This window comes from Sorex fumeus, unplaced genomic scaffold (genome assembly GCF_029834395.1).
Source record: "Sorex fumeus unplaced genomic scaffold, SorFum_2.1 ptg000009l, whole genome shotgun sequence".
In the NCBI taxonomy this organism is placed as follows: domain Eukaryota; kingdom Metazoa; phylum Chordata; class Mammalia; order Eulipotyphla; family Soricidae; genus Sorex; species Sorex fumeus.
The window spans coordinates 32,319,530-32,334,120 of record NW_026606066.1 but is presented as its reverse complement, the minus strand read 5'-3'; the positions used below and the strand labels follow the sequence as shown (position 1 = coordinate 32,334,120).

At 40.7% G+C, this 14,591-nt stretch overlaps 1 non-coding gene across 1 annotated transcript; it reads left to right on the top strand.

Annotated features, from left to right (window-relative positions):
• Positions 1-5,530: 5,530 nt before the first annotated feature.
• TRNAG-UCC (transfer RNA glycine (anticodon UCC)) lies at positions 5,531-5,602 on the top strand. The gene has a single exon. It is a non-coding gene; the product is annotated as a tRNA-Gly (tRNA).
• Positions 5,603-14,591: the final 8,989 nt, after the last annotated feature.

The following is a 14,591-nucleotide window of genomic DNA, read 5'->3' as shown; positions in this document are numbered from 1 at the left end:
AAAATAACCATGCAAGCCAATAGTAGATAGAAAAAAAGCCTGTGCAGCCATGCTTATATCAGGTCAAGTAGCATTAAGCCTGAAAAAAAAAGCTGGTAATGATAGAGATGGACACTACTTATTGGTTAAGTAGTGTCCAACACTAAAAAAAGGCCAAGAGGTACTAACTCTTATCAACATCTATGCTCTAAATGAAAGATCACGAGACTTCACAAAACGTCTGCTCACAAACCTAAAGAAACACATTGACAGAAGCATCATAGTGGTGGGAGACTTCAACACTCCACTAGATAGATAAATTAGACAAAATATCAGCAAATTGTAACTGTTTACAGATGACATGATACTATACACAGAATCTAAAGTTTCACAGAAAAAAAACTCATGGAAACAATAAAAAATACTGCAAAGTGGTCGATTACAAACATACAAAAATTAGTTGCTTTCCTAAATCAAATAGTGAATCAGAGGATAAAGAGATCAAACAATAAATCCGATTTAAAATAGTGTCTAAATCATCAAATATCTAGAAACCAATCTAACAAAAGAAGCAGGAAATCTATGTTATGAAAGCTTTAAATAATTTAAAAAAGAGATAGAACAAGAACCTTAGGAAGTGGAAAAATATTCTATGCTCATGAATAAGAAAAATAAATATTGTGAAAATGACCATTCTACCTAAACTACTGTATAGATTCAATCCCCAGACAAATTTAGAAGACATTCTCTCAGCAATTATAGTAATTAATAATAATGTTTAAATGGAATTATTAAAAAAACCCAATAACCAAAGGTATACCGAAAAATGAGAAATCATGAGCCTGTACTTGAATCTGTACTAAAAAGCTATAGTGATAAAAACATCATGGTACCAGAATAAGGACAGACTCTTAGACCAATTGATCAGAATAGAATAACCAAAGGTGAATCCCCACATATGCACTCAACTAATTTTTGCAAAGGAGCTGAAAGAACAAAATGGAGTAAAAATTACCTCTTCAACAAATGATATTGATAAAACTGGATAACAACGTGTAAAAAGTTAATGCTGCATTCATATCCTATACCTTACACATAAGTCAATTCAAAGTGAATCAAAGATCAAGAGATTAGACCAGAATATGTAAAGCACATTGAAAAAAATAAAGAAAGAATGCTCCAAGATTGTGACTTCAACAGTGTTTTAATGATAGGATGACATTGTTAAAAGCAACAGAATAAAAAACAAACAAATGAAACTACATCAAAGATCTCTGCATTACAAAAAAATACCAAACAAACAAACAAACAAAAAACACATGCTAAAACTAAAAGACACAAATGAATGGTAGAAAATATTTCCACTCACCACATCAGATAACAGGTTGATATTCAGGATGTTTCAATTAATAAAAAAAAAAGTCAACTAAAAGAAAATACAAGTCAAAATGGCAATACTCCCCAAAGCACGATATAGATTCAATGCAGTCCCCATAAGGCTACCCATGACATTTTTCAAAGAAATTGATCAAGCACTCCTGAAATTTATATAGAACAATAAACCCTATGAATAGCTAAAGCAATCCTTGGGAAAAGGAAGATGGGTGGCATCACCTTCCTCAACTTTAAACTCTACTACAAAGCATTAGTAATTAAAACAGCATGGTATTGGAATAGAAACAGACCTGCAGACCAAAGGAACAGAGTTGAATATCCTGAAACAGACCCTAAAATACACAATCACCTAATCTTTGATAACAGACAGAGCAAGAAATATGAAGTGGAGCAAGGAAATCTTAAACAAGTGGTGCTGGGAAAACTGTACAGCCACATGTAAAAAAATGGACTCTGCCATCTGCCTAATGCCATGCACAAAAGTCAGATTAAAATGGTTTAAAGAACTCCACATCAGACCTGATTCCATAAGATACATGCAAGAAAACATAGGCAAAACCCTCCATGACATTAAAGCTCAGGACATCTTCAAAGTTGAAATACTGCTAGGCACTCAAGTGGAAGGAAAGGTTAACAAATGGGACTACATTAAACTAAGAAATTTCTGCACCTCAGGAGAAACAATGACCAAGAATCAAAGTCAGCCCCGGGAGTTGGAAAAACTATTTACCCCATACCCATGTGATAAGGGTTTAATACCAAAGATATACAAGGCACTCATAGACTTTACAAGAAAAAAAAATCCCATCAAAAAGTGGAGGGATGGGCACTTGATCATTGTATAACTGAAACCCAAGCACAAAATTTGTAAGCATATAACTGTACCTCTTGGTGTGTCACTAATAAAAAAAGGAAAAAAATTAAAAAAATAAAAATGAATTATCAAAAAAAAAGTGGGGAGAAAAAAATGAAGAGAAACTTCTTCAAAGAACAAATTTGAATGGCCACAAAGCACAAAAAAAATGCTCTTCGTTATTAATCACCTGGGAGATGCAAATCAAAACAACAAAAAAATAACATCTCAAACCACAGAGACTGGCACACATGCAAATGAAGAAGAACAACCAGCAGAAAGAAAGGAACCGTCATTCATTACTGATGGGAATGCCGACTTATCCAACCTTTTGGGAAAACAATATGGACATTCCTCAAAAAACTAGAAATTGATCTCCCATTTGACCCAGCAATACTACTTCTGGGAATATACCCTGGGATATATTCCAAAGACACACAGCAGAAACACCATCTGCATTTCTATGTTCATTGCAGCACTATTCATAATAGCCAGAAGCTGGAAACAACTTGAATGCCTGAGAACAGATGTATGGATAAAGAAACTATGATACAACTACACAATGGAAAACTATGCAGCTGTTGGGAAAAATGAGCTTATGAAATTTGCCTATAAATGGATATACCTGGAGAGTACCATGCTGTGTATTCAGAAGGAGAGAGACAGCAGTATAATGACTGCATTTATTTGTGGCATATTAGAAAAACAGTATGGGGGCTGGAGCAATAGTACAGCGGGTCAGGCATTTGCCTTGCACACGGCCAACCCGGGCTTAATACCTGAATCACATAGGGTCCCCCAAGCACCACCAGGAGTAACTCCTGAGTGCAGAGCCAAGAGTAACCCCTGAGCATCGCTGGGTGTGACCCCCCAAAAAAACAAAACAAAAAAAAAACAGTATGACACTAATACCCAATGCCAGGGAAAATGGTCCAGGAGGACTGGTCAATAGTTGGTCAATGTTGTGGGACACAGATGGGAGTTAAGACAGAGGAGAATCCATCATGACAATACTGGTTGGAAATGATCACTCTGGATAAGAACTAAGTCTGGAAAGCAGGTGAAAGGATATACAAGATAACCTTTCAGCATCAGTATTGCAAATCATGACACCTAAAATGAGAGAGAGAGAGAGAGAGAGAGAGAGAGAGAAAAGAGAGGTGCCTGCCATATAGGTAGGCTGGGGTGGGGGTGGCTTGAAGGGGTGTGAGGGAAATTGGGGACACTGGTGCTGGGAAATTATACTGGTGGAGAGATGGGTGTTGAAAAATTGTATTACTGAAACACAACCATGAAAAATTTCGTAGTGCTATCACATGGTGATTCAATAAAAATTTAAAATAAAAGAAAATCATAAAGAATTAAAAAATTAAAAACCCTATAAAATGGGGATAAGAAATAAATAGTTACTTTTCTGATATATATGGATAACCAATAGGTATATGAAAAATGCTCATCATCACTTTTAATTAGGGAAATCCATATCAAGACACCAATGACATGTCATCTCACTAGTGAGAATAACACATGTCAATAATACTGCAACAACCTGTATTGGCAGGGATATGGTGAAAAAGGACTGCTCATCAACTGCTGGGAATGCTGATTGGTTCAACCTCTATAGAAAACAGTGTGAAGATTTCTCAGTAAATTAAGAATTGAGCTGCCAGACAATCCACCAATTCCATTTCTGAGTATTTTCCCCAACGACACAAAAAACATTTATTCAAAAAGGACTTATGTACTCTATTGTTAATTACAGCATTTAGCACAATAGTTAAGAGATGTAATAAACCCAGGTGTCTAGTACAGTGGGTAGGGCGTTTCCCTTGCATGTGGCTAACCCAGGTTTGATTCCTCCGCCCCTCTAAGATTGCCCAGCAAGCTACTGAGAGTATCCCACCCACACTAGGAAAAGCCTAGAAAACTACCCGTCACAAATATGATATGCCAAAAATAGTAACAACAAGTCTCACAAGTCTCACAATGGAGACGTTACTGGGCCCGCTTGAGCAAATCGATGAACAACGGGAGGACAGTCTAGCAGTAGATAAATGGATTATAAAGACATGGTATATGCATGGTATATGGTATAAATATTGTATATGGTATATAGACTTTGGGGGATGGGGTTGGAGGAGAAAGGAGAAAACATACCTGAGAATACTGAAGAACTGTAATTGACATGGTTGGAGGGACTGGTGCTAAGATGTTGTGCATCTAAAACGAAACTATCAATAATTTTGTAAGTTATAGTTCTTTAATAAAAATTGTTTTATAAAAAAAGTGTTGCCTGATTTTCATTAGTTTAGAGTTTCATCTCCTTGGCTCTATCAGTCTTTCAGATAGATGTCCTTTCTACCCAATTCCTAATTTCTTTTACCTAACTTTCAATACCTTTTATATATAGTTTGATTCATTTTTAATTGCCTGTTCTATTCAGCAGACAAGATGATTCAAAACGTCTTTTTAAAATTTTTTAATTTTTTTATTAGTGAATCACTGTGAGGTACAGTTACAGGCTTACAAATTTTTGTGCTTGTGTTTCAGTCATACAATGACTGAGTACCCATCCCTCCACCAGTGTCCATTTTCCACCACCAATGGTCCAAGCAACCCTCCCACCACCCTCACCCCTTCCCAACCACCCCACTTCGCCTTTGTGGCAGGGCATTCCCTTTTGGTCTCTCTCTCCTTTTGAGTGTTGTGATTTGCAATAGAGGTATTGAGTGGCCATCACGTTCAGTCAATTGTCTACTTTTAGCACGCATCTATCAACCTGAATGGATCCTTCCAACATCTTTTACTTGGTGTTCCCATCTCTGTCTGGGATGCCTTTTACCCCAGCATGTGAGACCCGTTTCCAAGCCGTGGAGCAGACCTCCTGGTCCTTATCTCTACTGCTTTTGGGTGTTAGTCTCCCATTCTGTTACTTTATAGCACAGCGGTAGGGCGTTTGCCTTGCACACAGCCAACATGGCCGACCCGAGTTTGATTCCTCCGCCCCTCTCGGAGAGCCCGGCAAGCTACTGAGAGTATCTCGCCCCACGGCAGAGCCTGTCAAGCTCCCCGTGATGTATTCGATATGCCAACACAGTAACAACAAGTCTCATGATGGAGACGTTACTGGGCCCGCTCGAGCAAAATATTCTGTTACTTTATATTCCACAGATGAGTGCAATATTTCTATGCCTGCCCCTCTCTTTCTGACTCATTTTACTCAGCATGATACTTTCCACGTAGTACCACTTGTACCACCAAGTACCACGTAGTACCACTTGTACCACAAGTACCACCAAGGAGGCGTTGGTGGTATAGTGGCTAGCATAGCTGCCTTCCAAGCAGTTGACCCGGGTTCGATTCCCGGCCAACGCAGAGTGGGTCTTTTCCCCTCTCGGAGAGCCTGGCAAGCTACCGAGAGTATTCGATATGCCAGACACAGTAACAACAAAGTCTCCAATGGAGACGTTACTGGGCCCGCTCGAGCAAATCGACGATCAACGGGAGGGCCTTTACCTTTACCTTTTACCTACCACTTGTATGTAAATTTCATGACTTCATCTTTTCTAACAGCTGCATAGTATTCCACAGTGTAGATGTACCAAAGTTTCTTTAACCAGTCATCTGTTCTTGGGCACTCGGATTTTTTCCCAGAATTTGGCTATTGTAAACAGTGCAGAAACTTTAAAACCTCTACCAAGAAACTCCTAGAAACAATAGACTTGTACAGTAAAGTTGCAGGCTATAAAATCAATACCCAAAAGTCCATGGATTTCCTATATGTAAATAATGAGAGAGAAGAAAGCGAGATGAAAAAAGCAATCCCATTCACAATCATGCCTCAAAAAATCAAGTGCCTCAGAATCAGCTTAAATAAGGAGGTAAAGGAACTACACAAAGGAAACTACAAACGTTATTTCAGGAAATAAAAGAGGACAAGAGGAAATGAAAAGATATCCACTGCTCATGAATTGGGAGAATTAACATTGTCAAAAAAGTTAATACTCCCCAAAGCATTGTACAAATTCAATGTGATCCCTATAATGATACCCATGACATTCTTAAAAAAAATGGAGAAAACACTTCTGAAATTCATATGAAACAATAAGCGCCCACGAAAGCTAAAGCAATTCTTGGGGAAAAAATGGGAGCAATCAAACTCCCCAACCTCAAACTCTACTACAAAGTGGTAATAATTAAAACAGAATGGTACTGGAACAAAGGCAGAGCCGCAGACCAAGGAACAGGGTTGAATATACAGACAACCCCCCCCCCACATATAATGATCTAATCTTTGATAAGGGAGCAAGAGATGTGAAGCGGAGCGAGGAAAGCCTCTTTAACAAATTCTGCTGGCAAAACTGGACAGCTACATGCAAAAAAAATGGACTCATATATTTAGCTAACACCATGTGCAAAAGTCAGATGAAAATGGATTAAAGACCCCCAACATTAGACTAGAATCCTTAAAGTACATTGAAGGCAAGGTCTGCAAAACCTTTCATAACATTGAAGCGAAAGGTATCTTTAAAGATGACATGCCACTGGCCAAGCAAGTGAAAGCAGAGATAAACAAATGGGACTATCTTCAACTAAGAAGCTTCTGTGCCTCAGAAGAAACAGTGACCAAAATACAAGTACAGTCTACAGAATGGGAAAGGATATTCACCCAATATGCATCTGATAAGGGTTTGATATCAAGGATATACAAGGCACTGGTTGAACTCCACAAGAAGAAAACATCCAACCCCATCAAAAAATGGGTTGAAATGAACAGAAACTTTCTCAAAGAAGAAATCCGAGTGGCTAAAAGACACATGGGAAAATGCTCTACATCACTAATCATCAGGGAGATGCAGATCAAAACAACCATGAGATATCGTTGCACACCACAGAGACTATCCAGAAAAAACAAAAGCAACAGGTGTTGGCATGGATATGGAGAGAAAAGGACTCTCCTTCACTGCTGGTGGGAATGCAGACTGGTTCAGCCCTTTTGGAAAACAGTATGGACGATTCTCAAAAAATTAGAAATTGAGCTCCCATTTGACCCAGCAATACCATTCCTGGGAATATATCCCCGTGAGGCAAAAAAGTATAGTTGAAATGACATCTGATAGTTGCACTGTTTACAATAGTCTTTGTACCTGTTTTTGTCTACGGTGTATTCCTAGCACCTAAAACAGAGGATTTGCTTAATACGTAGATAATAAGAGAATCACTTGATCATGTGACATCCCGTTACTCATCGATTTGCTCGAGCGGGCGCCAGTAACATTTCTATTCATCTCTGTCACGTGCTAGTGTAGCCCAATGGCATCTGCTCATTCTAGGAACACGAAGAGCCTCAAACCAATCGTTCAGGATCTTGACGAAGAAGTGTGATCATCTCGTAGGTGGGTGACCACATGGTCTTTTGACGTCCCATGGAATCCAGTCGGTAACAGCTCTAGTCCAGTGGTTGTCTCCAAATCTCATTACATGTCCAGCCCATCTGATTTTTGATGCCTTGGCAAATGAGACAGCGTCCCTGATTCTTGACCATCCATGGAGGTCGGAACTCTGGATTCCTTCTCTCATTTGAGTGAAATGTGATACTCCAAGCATAGCTCTTTTGATTCCTCTTTGGGAGATTCGAATAGCGTTCTCCTCCTGTTTTCATAGGGCTCAGGTCTCCAGGGCATATGTTAACGCAGGAAGAACAGTGGAGTTCAAGAGATGTGCCTGGAGCTGGAGGTTCTTCATCCTCTTAGCTATTTCTTCAACGCTGTTGAAGGCGTTCCAAGCCACTCTCTTTCTCCTGCACAACTCAGGTGCCAGTTCAATCCTCATGTTGACTTCTCGACCTAGGTACACATAACTGTTGCATTTGGAGATGGTCCTTCTGTTGAGACCGAATGGAATGTCAGGAATGAGACTGTTTCTCATAAACATTGATAAGAGAATGTGTGAATGAATGTTTTCTCCTTAGTCATTGGCTGACACGAACTTCCCTTCAGTGGTTACTTGACCATGGCCACGTTCTGCACCTCTTTTCAGATCTAGTTTCTCTGACTGTCTGGGCTTGAGGTTTTTCCTAGGTCATTTTTCTTTTTAACAGTTTTAATAACGATTTTATTTTTATTTTTATTTCTGTTTATTTTTTTTCTTTTCTTATATTTATTTATTGTATCACTGTGGGAAAATTTACAAAGCTTTCAGGTTTAAGTCTCGGTCATACAATGATCAAACACCTTTCCCTTCACCAGTACTTATTTTTCACCACCAAGAATCCCAATATACCCCCCTCACACCCCTCCCAATGCCTTTGAGGCAGATGATTTCTACTTAACTCTCTCTCTACTTTGATAACATTCATTATATCAACAAAAGATGCGCCATTATTGTTTAGAATTTCTCCCCCAAAATCAGAATTTCTGAAAAGGCATTGTGAAATAGTTTGATTTCTATAGCTGGTTATGAGAACCATATGATGTCACGCGGCCGATATTGTGGCTGCGCGATTTTGGATTTCTGATATTTTACTAGATAAGTCTGGAGAGATTTCTGCAAAGAGCCAGATAATTATGAGATTGGTTTCTGTACATCTGGTGCTATGTCCATGCTGGAGAGCCACTCGTGGGGGGCAACTCGTGACTTTGGTAGGACATGAAGGATGAACCGGTACCACCTCTCTTCCCATGAGACTGCAGTTGCCCTGTCACTGCCAGCTCATATCTGGATTTCCAATAAGCTCTGAGGCAGTGGTCACCTTGCTGCCGGTGGGGGAAAAAGGTGGAAGGGAGCAACACCCTTTCCCTCCTGGGGAGGCATTGTGCCGTAGTTTAACGCATGGTCCATTTACTTTTCTGCCGCAAGCTGCCGGGCTTTGGATTTAGTCCTTTTGCCTCTGGAGTCATGGCCGTGCTGGAAAGCCACTTGTGGGGGGCAACTCCTAACCTCGGTAGAGCGTGAAGGATGAGCCAATACCACCCCTCTTCCCATGAGACTACAGTTGCACCATCACCGCTGGCTCATACCTGGCTTTCCAATAAGCTCTGAGGCCTTTCCTAGGTCATTTTTCAATGGCCTATCCTGGCTATTTTTAGACCAGCGCTTTCCTGAGGTGGAGGAGGGGTCAGTCATGATCATGATCACGACCATCCTGTTGTTCGTCAATTGCCTCGAGCAGGCCTCAGTAATGTCTCCTTCATCCTAGTCCTGAGATTTTTTTAAAAAGTGCCATATTCAAGGCTCTTTCACGGTTAGGAGAATGAGACCCATCATTGTTACTGGTATTTGGCATATTGGGTACATCACGGGGAGTTTTCCAGACTCTGCCATGTGGGCAGGTTACATTCAGTAGCCTGCCAGTTTGTCCAAAGTAAGAATGAGATAATAAGATGTTGTGCGGCCATGAATGCGGCCATGCGCTTCCAGGAGCTGGGTTTTATAGTCTCTGGGTCTTGGTCATTGATGGGATTACACGGTGCCAGGGGGTCAGCTGGTGGGTGTGACCCCTGACTACTGGAATATGAAGGATCTGGGTGGAGGATGCTCAGCCCTGATCCAAACAGGCTTGGAGATCTCAGCCCCGGGACCCGCATGCCTTTGTTTGAGGGGTCAGTAGCAGTGATTAAAAGATTACACAGCACAAATGCAGCTACTTGGGGTCCCCTCTTCAGCTGGGGCTAGAGTAGTGAAGTTTGTTTAAGAAGCAGATTTGGGGACAAGGTGAGTGTTTAGCAAATGATCTAACAGTGGAGAACTTAAGTAAAATGGCATTTACAGTTTCAATCCATTTTACTTCAGAGGATTCTTCACAAGTTCCCATGAACAACACATGGCAAACACATGAGCACAAAAGGCATTTTCAATGTTGACATTGCAAAAATAAGAGTAGTATAAGAATATATCATTTTAATTTTTTGTGGTATTAAGTATCATACCAGGGCCTCAGAAGTTCAAGGAGCATACTCTGTCACTAAGCCACGTGTCCAGCTCACAACGTTTTACATGGCATTTAAATGTGGCTTTTTTAAATAGAAAGCCTAAGGAAAGTTGTAAGGTGAAATTGGGAATTAGGAATTTATTACTTTGGGATTCTTCTCCCTCTCCCCCAACATTTTTTGAAATTCATTTTACATTGATTTCTATTTGCCAGGGGCTCCTGTAAATACTTTCAAAGTGATAGGTAAACTACTGTCCTCCTGTTGTTCATCGATTTGCTCGAGCGGGCCCAGTAACGTCTCCATTGGAGACTTTGTTGTTACTGTGTCTGGCAAATCGAATACGTCACGGGTAGCTTGCCAGGCTCTGCCGTGCGGGCGAGATACTCTCTGTAGCTTGCCGGGCTCTCCGAGAGGGGCGGAGGAATCGAACTCGGGTCGGCCATGTTGGCTGCGTGCAAGGCAAACACCCTACCTGCTGTGCTATTGCCCCAGGCCTTCAAAGTTATATTTAAGATAAACTAATGTAAAGTTCTGAAGTCTCAAAAAATGACAAGAATATAGGATTGAAGATACAGGTAGTTTTATAGGCATGCATTTATTACATTGTTTTTAAAATTTGGGGTATTGTTTGCTTCTAGTTGGCAAAAACATTTAGCAACAGTGTGGGGTGAATGTCGAACACGTTGGAGGTCGGAGGTCGGGAGAGTGAAGAGGAGATGAATGGATAGTGAAGGAAAAGTGGTGTGAGAAATCACATGTTATACAGTTGCTGATTTAAAATGTTTAAAAGGCTATCCCAGGAGGGCTCTAAGGCATAACTCAACAGGCTGAGTGCAAACTTTGAATGAAGGAGGTCCTGGTTCAATCACTGGCATTGCATGGTTCCCTGAGTGGGGGCCACTGCTAGGGGTGGCCCCTAAACATTGCCAGGTGTGGCCTCAAATCCAATTCAAAACTTTTTTTTTTCAATACAGTTGAATTTCCAAAGAAAAAGGTGCCGGTACACAAGAGACTCGAGCGTTTGTTGGCCGAGAGCCTTTCCCAGGGCCGGATGATTGCCGCAGAGGGACAGCGGACCAGGGGAACGGAGAAAGAGGAACCGAGTTCCAGGTTGGTCCATTGACAGTTTATTTCTCTCTCCTCCCCAGCGTAGTCCAATCTCTTCCTTTATGGTGTAGTTATAGTCGTAGTTTTGGTTGTAGTTCCAGTCATCATATTTCCATCATCTCATTCTCCTCATAGACCTCAAAGTCCTCTCCTTCATTATCGCCTTCCTACTTTCATCAGAGTCTCATAGTCCTCTACTTCCAATCATCTTTCTAGTCCCTAAGTCTCCAAAGTCTCAGTTCTCCTCTCCCCTCCTCTCCTCCCCTCCCCTCCCCTCCCCTCCCCTCCCCTCCCCTCCCCTCCCCTCCCCTCGGCACATTTACTTATTTATTTTTGGTGGGGTGTGGTTCTTAAGACTTACTCTTGGCTCTGTGCTCAGGAATCACATCTGTTGGGCTTGGGGCACCATAAGGGGATTGAACCCACATCAGCTGTGAGACAAGCATCCTACTTTTTGTACCATCTCTGTGGACCTTTCCTGGGTACTGTTTTATTTTTTGGAGCATGCCCAGTGGTGTTTCCTCTGCTTCTGGGTCATTGTTCTGCCTAGAGTCATTATCAGAGATGTTTGATAGCTCCTAATCTTTGAGCTATCTTCCTGGCCCTCCCTGGGCACTTCCATACTACTTTAAATTACTTTATTTTCTACCTCTTTTAGAGGTGAGAAACTCATCTGGAGCAATTTTGTGCTTGTCTAAGGTTCAGAGTTAGGAATTCAGAACTTGTAATTATATAGCTTTGAGTTTAAATCCAATATATTTCTACCCAAATCACAGTAATCTTTCAATTTTCGGGGTTCAATATAGGGTTCAATATAGGGTTTCAATATAGGGTTCAGTTCAATATAGGGTTTGGCAGGATAGTTCACTGATGAATATGTGAAATAGTTTTTCTATCACTTAGAATATCAGTGGTAGAAAGCATAAGCTGGAGAGTTACTTTGCAAAGATCTAGTAGTTCATCATTATATATTTACATATATTATATATAAAGGATACATTCACTTTTAAAGCATATTAATAATGTAAATCACCAAAGAAACTCCAGAAGTGAGGCCTAGTGAATTGAAATGATTAAGCAATTCTCAGTAGTTATTAGGAAACACAACACCCAAGTTTCAGCTCCAAAATTTACAGTTTAATATTTTTCAGCTATAGCAGTTATCCCTTATCTAGTAAGTAGGCTTTACAGTGTGGATCTAGAGCATGTGAGAAAAAGGAAGGGGGAGGGCTGCTTTGTGAAGTGCTAATAGAATTCTTAGCATGCTCTTGCTTCGATGAAATAGGCAAAGAATGCAAGTTGTAGTAGAAGGTTTGGAAAAGAGAGCAGAGAAAGGAAGAACAGATTATTATGGCAAGTTAAGGAATGCAGAGACTATTGATTGCACTCTCATTGAGTCGATGAGATTATTATTATGCCAACATCCATTTACCATAATAATAATAATAATAATTCATCAAGTAGTTAAAGAAAAACCTTTGTGCTGAGCATTAATGCTATGTATGGGAGATAAAACTGAACAAGATAAAAATCTCTATCATTTAAGATTTCTCTTATACGTGAGAAGTAAAGAAGCATAGTAAGGGAGTAACAAAAGGCCAAAATCACTGTAACTGTAGATTTTGTGTGTAGAACTGAACTCACATGGGGAGTGGGTGGATGCTGGCTGGGAGGGGTCCTTGGGATCCTGGTGGAAGGAAGCAGGTACTGATGAAGGTGTGGTGTTGGAATGATGTATGCATGAGAAGTATAGTTGACAGTATTGTGTATCTAGGTACTTCAAAAAAAGTGATAAGACAATTTTTAAAACTTTTTTTATTGAATCACTGTGAGACAGACCCTTACAAAGCTGTTCATGATTTGATTTCAGTCATACAGTATTCCAACATCCATCTCTCCATCAGTGTACATTTCCCAGCACCAGTGTCCCTAGGTTCCCTCCCATCATTCCCACACTCACCCCCTTCACCCCCTGCCTGCCTCTATGGCAGGTACTTTCTTTCTCTCTCTCTCTCTCTCTCTCTCTCTCTCTCTCTCTCTCTCTCAAGAGAATAAGAAAATTTATAAAAAAAAATCTTTTCTGGGAAAATACAATCTATCATATTATTAATTTTCCTTTTTGGGTGGTGCCAAAAATTGAACTCAAGGCCTCTCAATATGCAAGGCCAGTGCTCCAAAGACCATAAACAAAGTAATGGAAATTCGAAGGAATGTACCAAGGATTGTTATGGTTGGTTCTATGAATGCAGAAAAAGAGGACTTAGTTCAGTGTTAAGTGTGTGGAGTGAGAATGCGAGTATGGTAAGACTCTAAAAAGGAAATGATGTATTAACTTTACTTAGAACTATTTTCCTAGATAGTAGGATCAAATGAGAAAATTCATCTGAAATTCACCTGAAATTCATCTCTCTGGTTCAGCTGTAATGAAATCTATACTTCCGCACACATGGAGACAGCCTGTTGAATCTAGGTGGTGGGAGTTAGCACCCTTGCTGAAGACTGTAGGGATCAGATAGTAAATGATCTCCACACCATGGCAATTACTTTGAACCTGATTGTCAAGTTGGACGACCGGAGAAGAATTTTTGTGGAGGCTCTGTGCTTTGGGAGCATTTCCGGTCGGTACAGAGATCAGAAGCAGAAGTGAAATTCAAGGCTTGACCTAAAACGTGGACACGAGATTGAAACACATGAGTCACAAATTAAGAGGAAGAATTTATCCATGGGACTTCACATCAGGGAACTTCAGATCCTCTAGTAAATCAGAGAAGTTAAGAACAATAAGATTGGGGTCTGGAGTCATAGCACAGTGGGTAGGGCGTTTGCCTTGCATGTGGCCGACTTGGTTCGATTTCCAGCATCCCAAATGATCCCCTGAGCACTCCCAGGAGCAATTCCTGAATGCAGAGCCAGGAATAACTCCTGTGCATTGGTGGGTGTGACCCGAAAAAAAGAAACAAACAATCAGGTTGCCCAAATGTTGGAAATGGCTGGTTTAGATCAACCCAGTCTAAATGAGAGGAACATGTGTGGCCCAGTGACTCAACGGGAAGGCCTGGGATTGGACCTCACAGGTGGGGTGCCCGGGGTTCGCTGGCTACTTCGTCGTGCCAAATTCAAGAACTGGTACACAAAACGACTTGCGCAAGAAAAGATTTACAATTACGACTCCGAAGTCAGTGCACTTGGAGGGGAAAAAAGAACCAGGAGCTGGGGAAGATAGCGCATTGGCCATCATGGGAGATGGATGATTACTGGACACATCTTGGAGAGGCCTAGAGAAAGATCCCGAGACCATCCTTAACTTCAGACCATTAACCCCATCA